Source organism: Pseudopodoces humilis, chromosome 2, assembly GCF_049639895.1.
Source record: "Pseudopodoces humilis isolate 2021_Gansu_Grassland_sample_001 chromosome 2, ASM4963989v1, whole genome shotgun sequence".
NCBI lineage: Eukaryota > Metazoa > Chordata > Aves > Passeriformes > Paridae > Pseudopodoces > Pseudopodoces humilis.
Genome location: NC_142201.1, coordinates 58,664,364 through 58,679,541, shown reverse-complemented (window position 1 = coordinate 58,679,541; position 15,178 = coordinate 58,664,364). Strand labels below are relative to the sequence as shown.

The window sequence follows — 15,178 nt, the reverse complement described above, 5'->3', positions numbered from 1 at the left end:
TACAGAAGATGTTTTTCATGTATAAGCATGTTAGAAATACAAGCCCTTGAGTGTTAGAATTGCTCACTCGGTGGTTTTGTCTTAGTTTCCCATATTAAAAATATATGGACAACAGTATCCTTCATCTTACAGATTATTGTAGTAATGAGAACCATATAAGAACCTGAGAAAAAAGAAATAATTTCCTCTGCGATTTGAAAGTGTGTGCTGATGCTCTAGAGAACAAGGGCAAAAAGAGGAGCTTGTGTGTTAATTATAGCAAAGCTTCAGTGGGAAAAAATGTGACCAGGTCAGTTGCAAATACACATTGATCTAATTAGAGATTGATGCATATGAGCGCTAGGAGACATTTTTAGTTACTGTAGACCAATTCTAATAATTTCTAAATTCTGCTTTGCTTATCATGTTTTTAATACTGCATTTTATAAGCAATTTCCTATATTTTCTTTCCCATAGGAAAAGCGCCAAAAAGCAGATAGGCAGCGTAGGGTAGCATATTTGTGTCACTGTCCTTCATTAGCTGGATTCCTAATGTAACACCTGGGACTCTGCTGTCAGAGCCCCCTGTTGAGGGTAACCAATGGTGGTAGGTCGTGGCTGTGGTCTCTGTTGCTGTACTTGTTCATATCCCTTGTTGTCTGATCACCATGAGGAGCTGGGAACAATGTGGATGTGGCCTATCAAACACCTACTGAAAATGCACACAGTGCAGTTTGGATTTGGACATTTGACCAAATGCAGGTGGACTTTTCATGAGGGCAGCAAAAGGGGGACCTCCAATGTATGGGCTCCACCCTTCATTGCGATCTGTCATCAGGGGATGGAAGAGCGTTACAGCCTTCCAAGTTTGCCAGAGGCCTGTTGCTGTTGGGAGACAGCATTTTTCCTGGTTTTGTTCTGAAAACAGCTCAAGTATTTTGGCTGAGTTCTTCTAATCCCAGTCTGCCTCTTTCTGCACCCCTCATTCAGAGGTAACTTCTACAGCACATGGAACAAAATTTAGCCTGAGGCAGACATTCAGCTTGGAAAATTTCAACCCAGGCAGTCAAAGTCTGGCCAAGTTACAAGCAGCTGGAAGCAGCATCTTGCATTGGAAGTGTTCAGCAGCTGCCGGAAGGCGATGCTACAAGCTTCACCAGTCCTGTGTACATGGAAATATGCTGCTGAATTACAATGTTATTTGATTGGTTACCTGGTCTACTAACTGTTCTTTTGGTTTGTTGGATTTTTTTTCCTTAGAGAAAGGAACCTAATCTTTGGCTAATGCTATGAATGATTTTCCGTACATTATTCATTGTTGTTTTCCTGGCTGAAAAATTGAAAACTTTAAAATGGAGCCTCTGAAATAAATGACAAGCCAGAGCTTACTCGTTCTGAATATTTCAAAATGACTTAACGATTGTTAAAGACCAGTTTACAGTAGAACTAAAGCAAATTGCTTCCAAGCGTTTTGAATTGTAAAAAACCCACATCTCCCAAATTCCTAAGCTATTCATCAACTGCTCTATTGTAGCAGACTCACCCTATATTGTGTTCCTGATATATCTATTAAGTCTGCAGTGAAGTGTGAGTTTAAAACAATTGTGCCATGGAGTCACTGTGGAATAAATACCACAAACATTGGCAAAGTTGCTTCATAAATCTTTCTTAGTTTAGGGAGGCACTTAGGCGTGCCTTTCTTCTATGGGAGTGCAGCTGTTTCTTGTGAGGTTCCCTGGGGGCTGGATCTTGGTGTAAGGCTGGTTAATATCAATATATTCGCAGCTTTTGTGATGATATCACATCAATACCACCATATTATTTGCAGGTTTGTGCATGCGTGGAACAAGTTACTAGTACGTGATACTCCAAATAATTTTCTTAAATGATCAGCATCTATCAGAAGCCATTTTTCATGCAGCCACATACAAAGGAACCAGGACTGTAGTTACACCAGCACGATAGAGGACTGTCCTCAAACTGCTGATTTATTAAAAGAAGGCTTAAGAATTTGTGCAGAGAATCATCTTAATGGGAGTTTTCATTGCAATGCTGCCACTGAAGTGTGGTCTTGGCTGTGTAGCAATAAAAATATTGCACAGAAGTATGAAAGTACATGGCATTAATAAGATCACAGGAATTCCATGTCTGGTTTTACTGCTCACACATGAGGAAGGATGTGAAATATTAATATGAGCACAGTGACAAAAGTGATCCAGGGTTTGGAGACCACATGTCACAATTGCAGGTTGTACATCTGAGAGAGAAAATGGTGCCTGTATATATCATTCACGTGTGTAAGGAAAATGCATGATATTTACTTGACTATACAGTGTCTGAGAGATGAAGTTAGGCATGTTGTACTTTGAAATAATCAGTAGCAACGAGGTCAGTAAAGGATTGTAGTGGATTTGCAGTTGCTGAGAGTTTTTAAAGTTGCTGAGGTTTTCTTCTCAAAGATGTGCTTTCACTTGCTTTGGTGGAGGATGTTTCCAGTGTGTGTATAAGGGGGAAGGACTGTACTCCATTCACCTGCATTTTTCCCTAGATTGAAAAAACAAGATGACTTGCAGTGCTTTCCATGTATTGTAACACATGTTGCTACCTGGACAAGGTTACAACAAAATGCCATACTTCAGAACTTGGCTGGTTTTCTCCTGGGTCAGGAGGACCATTTTTTCTCAGTGCCTAATTTGACTGCTGGGAGTGTGATTAATTATTGTGTACTTCCCTCTAGAGTATCAACACCTGGTGGCAGCTGGTGACAGGATATCAGATCCTCACTTTACAGAGTCCCCTCCTATTCCCAGGTTGGTGTATCATCTTTCTTTGTTCAGGATACTGTCAGTTATATTCAGGGATGAAAGAAAATTTTTTTCTGCCTTTAGATAGGCAAGGACATTGCTCAGTGTTCAGAAGTCAGCTGCTCACTGCTCTCCCCTTAACCCTCTGTCCTTCGGGCATTCCTCTCCTGCAGCCACATCTGCTGCAAGCAGACAGAGGCAGGCAGTGTGCACGTGGCCTGGCAGCAGAACACCCCTGGCAGTCACTAAAACAGCAGAGGGTATGTCAGTGAAATAATTTTGTAACCTGAAACATGACTGACTGCCTGAGTCAAGTTGAAGCATTACCTTTAATGCTCCTTTTCAGGCAGCTTCACAATAAACCTGAAGGTTTAATTTGGCCTGGGAATTGAACTTGAGCATAGATAGCTATGAGATGGTGCTTTATAATGCCACAGTCCATTTTTTTTTGATATAGCAAACAGACACTTTTTTTTTACCCTGGCAGCTGAGTTAGGACGAATATATTCTAAAGCATTTTATTATTTTTTCTGTAAAAAACATTTTATTTTACGTACTCTAGCATATATAGTATCAAAAGTCTGATGTTCAAACTTTTACAGTGGTTTTGGTTTGGCTTTTTCGTTCACACTTTAAGATATCCTACAAAGGTTTTAATGAAACATTTTCTATATAGGATTAGTTTACTGGAAGCTTTCTTTTTGAGAAGAACTGAAACTTGAGGAGACAGAGTTCTTGTAAGTCACTGTCTTTAGTCTTGAAAGCACGTATATGAGTGTTTCCACTGACTTGGAAATACTCAAGCACTCCTCTCAAACATGATTTTTAAATACACTTTCCTCATCTGCTCTATTGAGATATTCATGTTTGAGAAAATAGTGACAGTACAACCTTCTAGTGTTTGGCCCATATGCATGTTGCTGTATTCATTTGAGTTAATAATAATGCTCTATTGATTTCTAGATCATGCAGGAGCTGACTTAATAATAAAATTACAAATCAGATTGGATATTTTCAATTTTAAAGAGCTCTAGTTAGGCTATTTAATAAATTTCTTCTCATAAAATGGCATAATCAGCAAATAATAAATTTGGCATTCTATTTTGATGTTTCAGTATTTGGATAAAACTTGTATTAATATAAGATGATAATGAGTATTGCCACATTGTGTCTGCTTTGAAAGTGCAGTCATGGGTGTCACTTTGTGACATCTTACAGTGTTTGTAATATTTAGTGAGTTTCATTCCCTTGCTGGTTGTCAGGTGAAACAGTGTTTGAGGCTGAGATTAAAATTATCAGAATTGTTAAGTGTCCATCTCAGAGGCATATCAAATTTGAACATAATACTGTTCAATAGTTGAGCTATATAGCTGACTGTATGCTTAACAGCACAAATTCATGTGCAGGTTAATTTTGCACTCTGAATTAACAAATGCTAGAAATAGTAGTAGGACTTGGTTATCTGTCAGGTTTGATTTTCCACCTCACCACAGCCAAGTGTCACTATAATCAAAATAGTCAAGTGTTTTTATGGAATGCATTGCTCTGTACCTGTTGTGCAAACTTCCCATTTGGTCCCTAATCCAGCACACCTGTGGCCAGTGAAGATGTAATTTTGCCCACTCTCCAGAATTTAACTTCCTTCTTTTATTTGGATGTGTGTACAGAAATCTTTTTTTCTCGTTAAAACCTAGTACTAAAACCCACGTGTCTACTCTAGGCAGTGGATATCCTGGGGTTTTTTTCCTCCATGAATACAATAGTGACATTAAGTAGTTACATTGTCTGGAGTTCCTAGTGATACAGGCATCAGCAAAATTTAATGAGCTGTTTCAGCTTGCTTGACCTTGTTCTGTGACTCATTTGCTTATCATAGATTCAGGTAGGAAGCTAAGCACTCTCCAAGTCCTGGCAGAAGGTTGCTTACACGGTATCTGCTGCTGCAGCTTCTGTTTCAGCATCTGCTGCTACCCAGAGAGGCACTGCCACTGTGCCATTTCCAGCAGCTTGCACATTAGCCTGTGTTGGACAATTCTGGGGTGTGTTTGGACTCTTCAGAGAGGGGGCATGAGCTGGTGGTGGAGCATTGGAACTGTTGGAGAAGCTGTAGGATTCAGCAGCTTGCTGCAGACCTTCAAAGACCTTTTCCAGCCAAGGGGATATTGAACAGCATTCTGGTATCTGTTCTCTGTCCTTTCATTCTGTTAAAAGGGAAAGCTCTAGGAGAAATTGAAAGGTCTGTTGTTTTTAAGGTCCACTGTTGATCAAGAGAATTATGGCAGATATGTTTGTTTTAAGGGAAGCTGAGGGTGGACTTTGTCACCAGTTTACTGAAGAGGTGACTAGGTTATGCCATCCAGTGTCATGGGATTTGGTATTTTTTGAGATAAATGACAAGTGAAGTGGTATTGTGGGTAAGAGGACAGAAAGACTTGTCAGAAAAAGGATGGTGACAGTACCTAGTGTTCATGTATTGCCGTAGGAACACTGACTGATCCAGCTTTGTCATTGTTGAATCCAACAACTAGTTATGTTGTGATAATAATGTGTTGTCTAATGAACAATGAATCTCTAGAGCATGGTCCATAGCTGTGATGTCTGCTTGTCGTCTTCATCAGTCACCCCCCCCACCCCTGGCAGCTGGTCACTCATCTTCTGCTTGCATTTACTGCCCCTGACCTGCCAGCTGAAAACAGGACCCCTTCTGTTTCTGCCAAAATTATTTTGCTTAACTTACCAGGTTAAAACAGTAGATTTATTTCACTCAAAATGGACTGGGGAGCTTAGGTGGCAAAGCTGAAGCAGGTTCTGGTGACTGTGCTGAGAAACTGCTGGGGAAGGGGCTAAAGAAATCAGTGGTATGTTAGCGGAGATATCAGAAATGAGATGTATCCACAGAATCTAGAATTGTAAACCTTTCTCCAACCTTCTGCTGGCAGACCTGTGCCAGCATTTTGCTTTTATGTTTCCCTCTGGTAGAGGGGAATTATACCCACATGTAATTTTAAGCAGAGAATAGATCCCCCTGCACCTGCTTACCTCACACTGAGGTAGAGCTGAGCTCTTGCGTGTTTGGATTTCCATGTACTCTGTGAAGCTGTCTTTCATAGGATGGCTATTCAAATGAAACCTTCATCTTTAACCATCCAAAACAAACCTCTAGGGTTTTTTTCAGGTTTTCTTAGTTGACCTAATTTTGTGGGTTAACAGAATTGGTCTGAAGGATTTATAAAAAGATTACCAAGAATTTTAAAAATTCAGTTTTCAAATGTTTATATTGTCATGTAGCAAAACTTGGCAACCCTTACAGATATCATACTTTAATTAATGAACAAACTGGTTTCTGTTCCTAAGTATACTTCAGCCATGATGGTGAGAGACAGAAATACTTTTATATCCTTTGCAAATGACTGTTTGTGAAATTTTTCCAGGAGCATCTGTCAATGTTAAATTGTTTTCATGTCCTTAAGTATACCAATATACTTCTATCATTATTGTTATTGTACTTTTCTGGGAGGGGGTGATTGCATCATTGTGTAACTCATTTGAGGTGAATTATTGCAAATGCATTACCTAAAGTCTGATGTAGCAGCTTGCTTTGCCTCTGAATGTACATTTTGGGGCAGTCTAAAGCAGAGGTCAGACAAAACAGATTTTCAGGACAGCATGTTTTCAGGATGTTGATGGCATAAAAGGTCTTCGTGTGTTTTCTGTGAGAAAACCATTATGTTAACTTTTGTAGATGTGTTTTGTCCCTATGAAATAAAAGCTGAATCAGAAATGGGGGGTTGTAGTCTCTGTTTTATTGTTGTGACTAGCAGCTGAAAGGTCAAGTCAAACTGTTACTGTAGAAGCCCTCCATTGTGTTTACCAGGTAGGTGGGGGTTTTTCTTCTTTTCCCAAATCTATACACATTAGTCAGAGAAAACAACTAATTTAATGTTTTCCTGAAGGAAAAATAAAAGGTATTTTTAGAGAGAATGCCTTTACTGTGGAGAATTATTGCAGAATATTGTGTACTTCTTCACATACTTTCAGATTCAGACTAGGTTTAAGATCTCATGTCTTTGCCCCAACACCTGTCAAGAATATTACTTTTTCTAAAATTCCTTTATTCTCTAGGTCTCCTGAATTCACACTTTCCCTGTTTCAGATTGACATCAAGACATGTAGCAACATTAAATGTAGTTAGACACTTCTGTAGTTAGACAGTTTTGTAGTTTGTTGGAATTTCTGGTTTACGATGTGGTGGATAACCGTATCAATTCTCCCTGTCTTCTTTTTGGAGTTGGAACATGTATATTCAGATAAAAGTTTCCATCCTGTATATGTTATTATCAGACTGAGCAGTAGTCTTGGTATAGGTGTTTCAATAGGCAGAAGTGTTTGTGCAGGTGTCATTTAAGGGAGAAAATGCATAATTGTGGTTCTTTTGCATAGTACTGTGATCATGTTTGCAATTATAATTTTGTTTCATAAATCCTGTACCTCCATATCTGACTTTTTCCAGAATGGTGCACAAATAATATACTTGTGTAGCTTTGAAAACATTCACTGGATACTGTCATATACTTGAGTAGAAAGGGGAAACTTAGTGTGTTACAGTATATTAAAGAAAATTAGTATATTTTCAGAAAGTTAAGTAGAAGTAATGTGCCTAGCACTGTTACAATCACCTGCAACCACAGCCCTGAGACAGACTATTTAGGATCTCCCGGGGAAGCAGCAACCTGCTGCATGCAGGTGAGAATTAGCAATAACAGAATTAAAGAGTGCTTGTTTAGGGTAGGGGAGTTAGTTTTCTCATGAAACAGAGTAGCAGGAAGTAAGCTGCTGATAGCTTATGCAAAGCAGCAAGGGATCATATCATAAAACCAACAGGCCTGAGGATGAGAGCAATTAATGAAAAAAGAAACAAAAAAGGTAATTTACTTTACTCTTTCTCCTTCCTCAATGAGATCATGGACTACTGTCTTAAAAAAGTTGTTTTAATTATTGTTATTCTGAATATTAACATTAAATTGGTTTGATGTTACTCTTCAATTACACAGGAAGATTTCTGTGATCTCAGTCACTAGTGGTATATTTTTGTCTGTTATGCAAAGCTGGAAAACATTTCTAATGAGTCTTGCTATAAATGGGGAGCATTAAACGGAAAATTTAAGAAATAATGTTAGTTACAGAGGAACAGTAGATGAAACAGTCTGAATTTAGGCTACTGTGCTAGAATGTGAGCACTCCTGTTCCTTGATGGTGGATGGAGTTGAAATCAGTCAATTCTAGTGGGGTGTTTTTCAGAGCATATGTAGCTTTAAAGCTGATGAACCTTCAATCTTCAATAAATGCAGGACAAAATGGATTATAAGGTTAAACATATATATCGAAATGCTAAAGAGACAAAGTTAGACTAAAATAATAAATATAAATTATATATAGTACTTTGAATGTAGCATTGAGGATACTAAGTCTTTATGACAGGTTATTTGAGGAGAATATTGAGCTGTTTCCATTAATAACAGAATGACCTCTGTTAGCAGAAAGCAGGAGGAAAATCACATGTGTGAAGCTGTGCTTGCCATAATGTCTTCTTGTTCTCTTAGTCTCTGGTTCTCAATTTTGGTTTCATGGCTCTCTAGACCACAGAACCAAGAAAGATGATTCCTGGGAGGCTTTTGCAAAACACATCATAGTAGCAGCAATTCTCTCTGGAACTGAACCTCCATGCCTGTTTAGGATATGTCTGACTGTTATACCTTGTTTTTATGGGGAAGTGACAATAGCAGCGGTGATGGTTTGATTTCTTGGACTGATCCACAGGATCTCAGTCCTGCAGGATTTGCTGGTAGGACTGCTTGCCTGGCTGAAGATGAGCATAGAGATGGAAGCTGTTTTTTGTGACTTGAAATGCAGCTGAGAGATAAAAATGTTGGCCTTTCAGCAGCCAGTTCTGTTTCTCAGCTGAGCTCCTCAACACCCCTCCTTTTTGTTTCCTGCAGTCTTTATTTTTTTCCCTCTCTCTTCTCCATGATTTATGTATTCACCAATTGGTTAATGTAGCATGTATTTGGATAGGTAAGCCTGCTTCTAAAAATATTATTTCCTGAACAAGCAAGTAACCAGGTTGCGTTTCTAGCTAACTGTTCTTTAATAGCCAGGTCTCTGTCTGAGTGAGTTGCAATGGAAAATTGATTAATTCACATGAGCTTACCTTTTTTCACAATTTATTTTCTATCTCCTGCCTCTTTGAGTTATCACTTTTATCTTTCCCCATTAATTAGAGCAGCTGGAAGAGCAGTAATAAACATGCTTTCCTTTCCTTTGTGTTCACATCCTGAGCAGTGCAGAAATACCCTGTTGCATTCTTGTAAGCATCTAAAACATTCGTGGAACTCTAACTTGACATTTTTCTAAAAATGATGTTTATCTGGATTTCCTTTAATTCCATGAATTTGGTCTGCATCTGTATAGGGAGTCAGCACAAGTGTTTGAGGTAGCCAGTGTGGCCTGCATAAGGTGGTGGGATTGAAAGAATAAAAGAAATTGGAATAGAAGTAAACACTTTCTCATCTGACTGGAGCAGTAGAAAAACTTGCAGCAACCACCCTGACATGTGCATCTGTCGGATGCTTTTTTTGTTATCGTCTAAAACACAGATGTGGATAAATAATTCCCTGGTACTTCTTTAAGACATCAACAGTAATTTCCTGTAGTGTGGATGGCTTTCTGGAACTGCGCAGCCTCCGCACCCTAACTCTCTGGTCTTTAAAAGAAAATTAATTAAAAAAAAAAACAAAGAAAAAAGAGGCAGCTGCAGAAGTGTAGCTTTGGGTCCAGAACTGTCTAGCTAAAGGCGGTGCCTAGCTGTTCTCCCTCAGGAGAGGGTTTGATGGGGAACATGGTGATCCCTCCCCCTCTGCTCCCACCCTGTAAAGAGGCCAAACAATAACAGCAATACAGACACGGCTGTGTAACTTTGGCATGTGTCTGTGTGCTAGTGTCTGGGTGTACCAAATACTTTGTCTGTGATTAATAGCATTCCTTGCATAGAAACTTCTGAAAATCTCAGCTTCACTCTTGATTTTTAGACTGATAAATACAGACATTAAAAAATCCACTGTGAGCACTGTTTTGGTTTTTTTTCTTCTTTCCAGTATGTGATTATTATTCATGACTGTGTTGCAACATCCAGAAATGTAATGTGACTCACAGAATGAGCAGAAGAAAAAATACAGTTAAAGCTTTTTAATGAGGATTTCTTAGCCAACTACAAAGTGTCCCAGTTAAGAAACCACTGTTGGACTATATAAAATTTGCCCAGTCCTTGGTTTTATGTTCCTTCTGGATGTATTTGCAACATAGTTTCACTTAGGATATATTTCTGTTCATTCACATCCCTGATTTTTTTTTTTCTTTCTTGTATCGGGGATTACAACATTCTGACATCAAAAAGAAAAACTACAGAACAACATGTTTACAAATAGTTTTCGATTTTGTGTTTGTGTGTGTAAGAAAGTAAAAGAGCAAAGGCCAAGTTTACCACTACTGCTGTAGTAACATCTCTAATGTTTCCAGATTAAGCTAGTATTCTTCAAAAACTATCCTTGCAAGGATTCCAGAGCAAATACAACCATCCTGTTAATGTAGCATAGCTCTGAAGAAGTATAATAGTGGTGGATCTTAAGCTTGTGAGATGATGTTGGGTGTACTGTTCTACTTCAAGAATCAAAACTGACTCTCTTTCTGGAAAGATCAGTTCTTATTCTTGGAAAGTCTGGACTTTTCTTTCATTCATATGTTTTTGAATTTTGTAAGATTTATGAATTTTACTTCATGTCTTGTATCTCCTTACCTTTGTATCTTACTTGCACAATAGTGGGAAATCCATATTTGCTTAAAAGCTTTGAGTGCAAATCTGTAGAGATAGGCAACCTAATACTTGTCTTTCGAACCAGCTGTACCCACAAGTGATCATTTCCTTTGTAAAGTTAAGGATCCAGCACAATCTTACTGCAGTCAGGATTGTACAGATTTGTATTTATTAAAGTATGTTTTAAAGGAATTTTCAGGACTGATACGCATACTGTGGGAGAATTTGGAATAAAGACATGATATTGCTATGCCCTTGTTGGTTCTGTTGGGATATTCAGTAATTCAGTAACAAAAATGAATTCATTTTGGTTTTGTTTGTTGCAAGTATGTTGTGGTGAGGTGTTCTGTATATAAAATGGCATTGCCTTTACAATGCAAAGCTGTACTTGGGCCTTGATTAGAATTATACTGTTTTCTGCCTTGTTTCAGAAACAGGTTGTGCCTTTTCAAACAGTAAGTTCTTCTAGATTTAAAAAAAAATGTAAATCCAGATAGATTTAGGTCTTTGTTGGTATAAATTGCATTCCTCTGTCCATTTCCTTCTGGTTAGTTGCTTTGGTTCTTGTAGGGTGTGTGCTGGAACAGTTTGTGCAGATGGCATTCAAAGATGTAAGGAAAGTTGGCCTTTTTGGATCAGTTTAGTGACTCTGAATGAAGAACTGGAAATTAGCAAATTATAAGTGAGTTGGATTTTAGGATGCCGAAGCTTTAACTGTCTGAGTGTGCTTACCAAGAGCATTAGGTGACGTGTGACAATTTCTTATTTTTCTCCTGGGAAAACTTGGTAACACTGCATTGTATTTTGCAGATATTTTCAGATCATGGTTTAATTCCTTTTGTTTCATGATTTTTGTGAGGTCTAAAGCTCACTGAGAGAAGTAGTATGGGGTATAAATTTGTCCCATCTCTATTTTCATTTCTTTGCGTGACTTGCCTTCAATCTGTGGGTTTACAAGTGTGACTTCTGTCACACCTACTGCCAGGGGTATTTATAGGATTTTAACTTTCAGTGCACTTTCTGAAACAAATGGGCAAGGAGTGTGCAGAGGGAGGAAAGAGCAAGAGCTAGATCAGGTCAGAAAGTCATGGGTTAAGCAGTACCTCTGTCCCTCCCCTCTGTCTGTAGCATTCCCAAATAATATTGATTTTTTTTTTCTTTTTTTCTTTTTTTTCTTTTGTGACTGTTGTGCAATCATGTGAATCTTAGGGTGAAAAATGTACCTGAGTGCTGGCCCAGTGTAGTAGTTATTACTACCACAGTGGTAGGCCTGATGTCCTTGGATAGCAGTACTCATCACAGCCTGATCTAGTTCAAGAGCAGCCAGCATTCCCCATCTGCCCCAGCCAGCTTTCTGCTACAGTAAGGCATTTAATAGGATCATTGGAGGGCTTAACAGGTACCACATGGATCAGAACCAGTGTAGGGAGAGGATGGGAAGGGAAAAGTGTGGTTTGGATTGGTAAAGAAATGCCAGGGACAAGTTGGAGCCTGTAGTTTCTGGCTGAGAGTGAATCAGAGATTATCCTGTGTCAGAGCTGTATCTACAACAATTTTTGCAATTTTTTTCCTCCACAGCTAGCTTACCAGTAGAAAGGAGAATATACCCAGATTTTAAACTATTCTCAGAAATATTGAGAGACATTATTTCTCAACAGAGGCAAACTTATAACAAAAGGAGGAAGGAAGGAACTTGAAAGAGTGAGGAGAAGTAGATTTTCCTAGAGGCTTGACATTGCTGGGATGTGACCTAGGAATAACTTAGAGGTGATCCAAGAGGAGTTTGTGCAAGGCTGTACAAGGACAGGGATTTGTAGCTGTGTGGGATGTTGCTGTACTGCTGGCAAAGGCAGTGGCTTTGCCGAATCTGCCTTCACTAGGAAACACTGGAGGCGCAGTTGGAACGACAAAATGGTCAAGGTTAAAGCTGCCTGGTTCTTGATTGTGAATCCATTTAATTTCAGACACCTCCAGCCTTTCTGCTACCAAGGAATCATTTCTGGAGAGTTATGCTGGACTTGAGAAACACTCCCTTGTGTATTTTGAAAGATGACTTACTATCTGAAGGATTCCAACTAAACAGAGATGGCCAGATACCTTCCCTCTCAACTTTTGAAAAGTCTAATGGCCTTTTTATATGCATGTTGTTTATTACCACCTTTCCTTTCCAACAATTCAACTAAAGTTAAGAAGATGAGCACAGTGTAAAAGTAGACTGTATTTTCTCAAATTCATTGTGCTCTACTTTTACAGTGTGCACTAAAATATCACTGAACCATACCTTTAAATTGCAAATTAAGAACTGATAGCTCCTCTCCAGGTGTCATCCATATTTCTTCTCTGAGATTATTTTCTATTGAAATCTTTCAAAATGCAAGTTTGTAGATGACAAACAGTTGTCTTAAAAATATCAGAAGTGTATTGCCTGAATTTGTGATTAAGTTTTTAAATAACACAATGGTAGAAATTTTTCTGGGCCTGAAGTCCTAGCAGAGACTTCCTTTGGGCATAGAAGGAAGTTACCTTATAATCTCCTGATGCAATTTCTCTGTGTGTAAATATTTAGATCATTATGCATCTGGCAGCATTAGAAACCCACAGAAGTGTCAGTCTGTGTTGTATGTGGTATCTACCCTCATGGGAGGTGCTGGCCGGCAAACCCAAAGTACTGGAACAGTAACACTGTGATAGATGCAGATCATATTTATTGGATTAAAATGTGATAGCACCACTACTGGTGTTTCTTGGTGTTGTACACAAGGAGAAAAGAAGGTGCAGGAGTTTGGGTGTTAAGGCTTGGGTGAAAGCTGGTTCAAGTGTTGTTCTTCCATACACAGCGTCATGTTGGGCATATCCATTGCACAGGTGTTCTTTAGGGCTGTGCTTGTGAATGGGATCGTGGGAATTTTTCCTTCCTTTCCAGAGACACCTGAGATGAACTATTTTGCAAAGCCTGAGATTCTACAAACACAAATACAAACCAGAAACTTCTTAAATCAGATTGCTATCCAGTCTTGAGGCAGTGTGATGAAACCCCAAGTTTGTATGTGGTGATTGTATGAGCCTGAGCTGGGAGCAGGGTGGTGGGATCTCCTCTTGCAGGAGTGGAAAGGAGGTAGAGCATCTTGAGCTGCTTTAGGAATGGTACCACAGGGTGTCACATAAATGGGGGCTTGCTAGGGCTTCTCATGTGGTGAATTTGTGTATAATGTAGCAGAAAAATAAAAAGCTAAGAGCTTTTGGATCTAAATTTTCTGCTCCCTTTCCTTCATCAAAACAGTATTTGCTCCTCCCCAGCCCTCGTCCAAAACCAAAAGCTGAACACAGTCACAAACCTTCCTTTTGGCTGGTTTTTATAAGACTAAGTGATGTCTTTCAGGTGGGGCAGGATACCTCCAGAGCACATCATTCTGGTGTGTCCTCACATGGCTTCAGAGTTTCAGGCTGCCCCTTGTTCAGGAGAGCTGTTCTTCTCCTGTGCTTTCTGACAGCCCATCTCATCCCACCCTTGCAGACCTGTAGCTTTCAAAGCCACTTATGAAAGAGGAGGTGGTTAGCAAAGCAGGGTGTGAAAAGAGAAGCAGCTTGGGTTTTCACTTGAGCCCAGCAGAAGTGGGAGCCACATCCAGGTCTCTGCCACCCCAAGCCTGCTGGGCTGCGCTGCTCCCCTTGGAGCACATGTTTTGGCATGTGTTTCTCTAGGAGCTGGGGCCAGCAGCAACGTGAAATTTGTGTTGTGCGTTATTTGTTTATTTATTTATTTGTGCGGCCTTAACTTTTCTGCTGGTGGGCTCCACCCTCTGCCACGCTGTGCGGCTGCACAAATATTTGCTCTGGGAAACAGTGGGGGGAATAGCTCCATGCGAGGAATATGAGGCTGGGATGGAGTGGAGGGCTAAAGCTGTTTAAATTGGCTTAAGCTGTGCTGTTGGTCAGAGTCTAGCTATGTCTTTTGGGCAAACAGTGATCTAAGTTTCGTGGAAATACTCATCCCAGCAATGGGCACAGTCACTTTTTTAAGCCAAAATTATAATTAGCAAGAAACCTGATACAGTTCCAGGGATGAACATCCACCTGCATTCTCTCTTGCTAAATATGTTTACATTTTACATATGCCTTTTAAAAAAATACTGCTTCCAGATTTAGCTTAGAAATGGCACAATGTTTGCATAGCTTGTGCTAGTACATCACTACAAAATAATTTTTCAATTCAGTTGATTGCCTGGATAAGAATGTGTTGTTTCTTTCCTCCCTAAAACATAACTATTAGACTTTAATTATTAAAATGGTGCTCTCCCTGTGCCAGTGTTACAGTTCCTTGTAACCACTGCGCACCTGGGTCAGATTTCTTCCCTCTATGCCCCATGATTTACAAAGGGTTTTGCAGCACAAGAAACAAATGCTTTTAGATGTAAGATTGGATTAGACTTAAGTTGTTGGAGAGAAGGAAATATACATATGTTCTGAGAGGTGGAAAATATATAGTGACTAAAATAATGACACGGTGTTTTCTCCTCATGGACTTTTT

The 15,178-nt window shown here is 39.3% G+C and overlaps 1 protein-coding gene across 2 annotated transcripts in view; it reads left to right on the top strand.

Annotated features, from left to right (window-relative positions):
- ELF1 (E74 like ETS transcription factor 1) overlaps window positions 1-15,178 on the top strand; it is an 83,327-nt gene that overhangs the window by 2,250 nt on the left and 65,899 nt on the right. Inside the window, exon 2 of one of the 2 annotated variants that reach the window (XM_088051803.1) lies at window positions 2,717-2,789. The exons of the other annotated variant lie outside the window; for it this stretch is intronic. The gene's annotated coding sequence lies outside the window, so the exon portion shown is untranslated. The remainder of the gene's footprint in view (window positions 1-2,716; window positions 2,790-15,178) is intronic. 2 annotated transcript variants of the gene reach the window in all.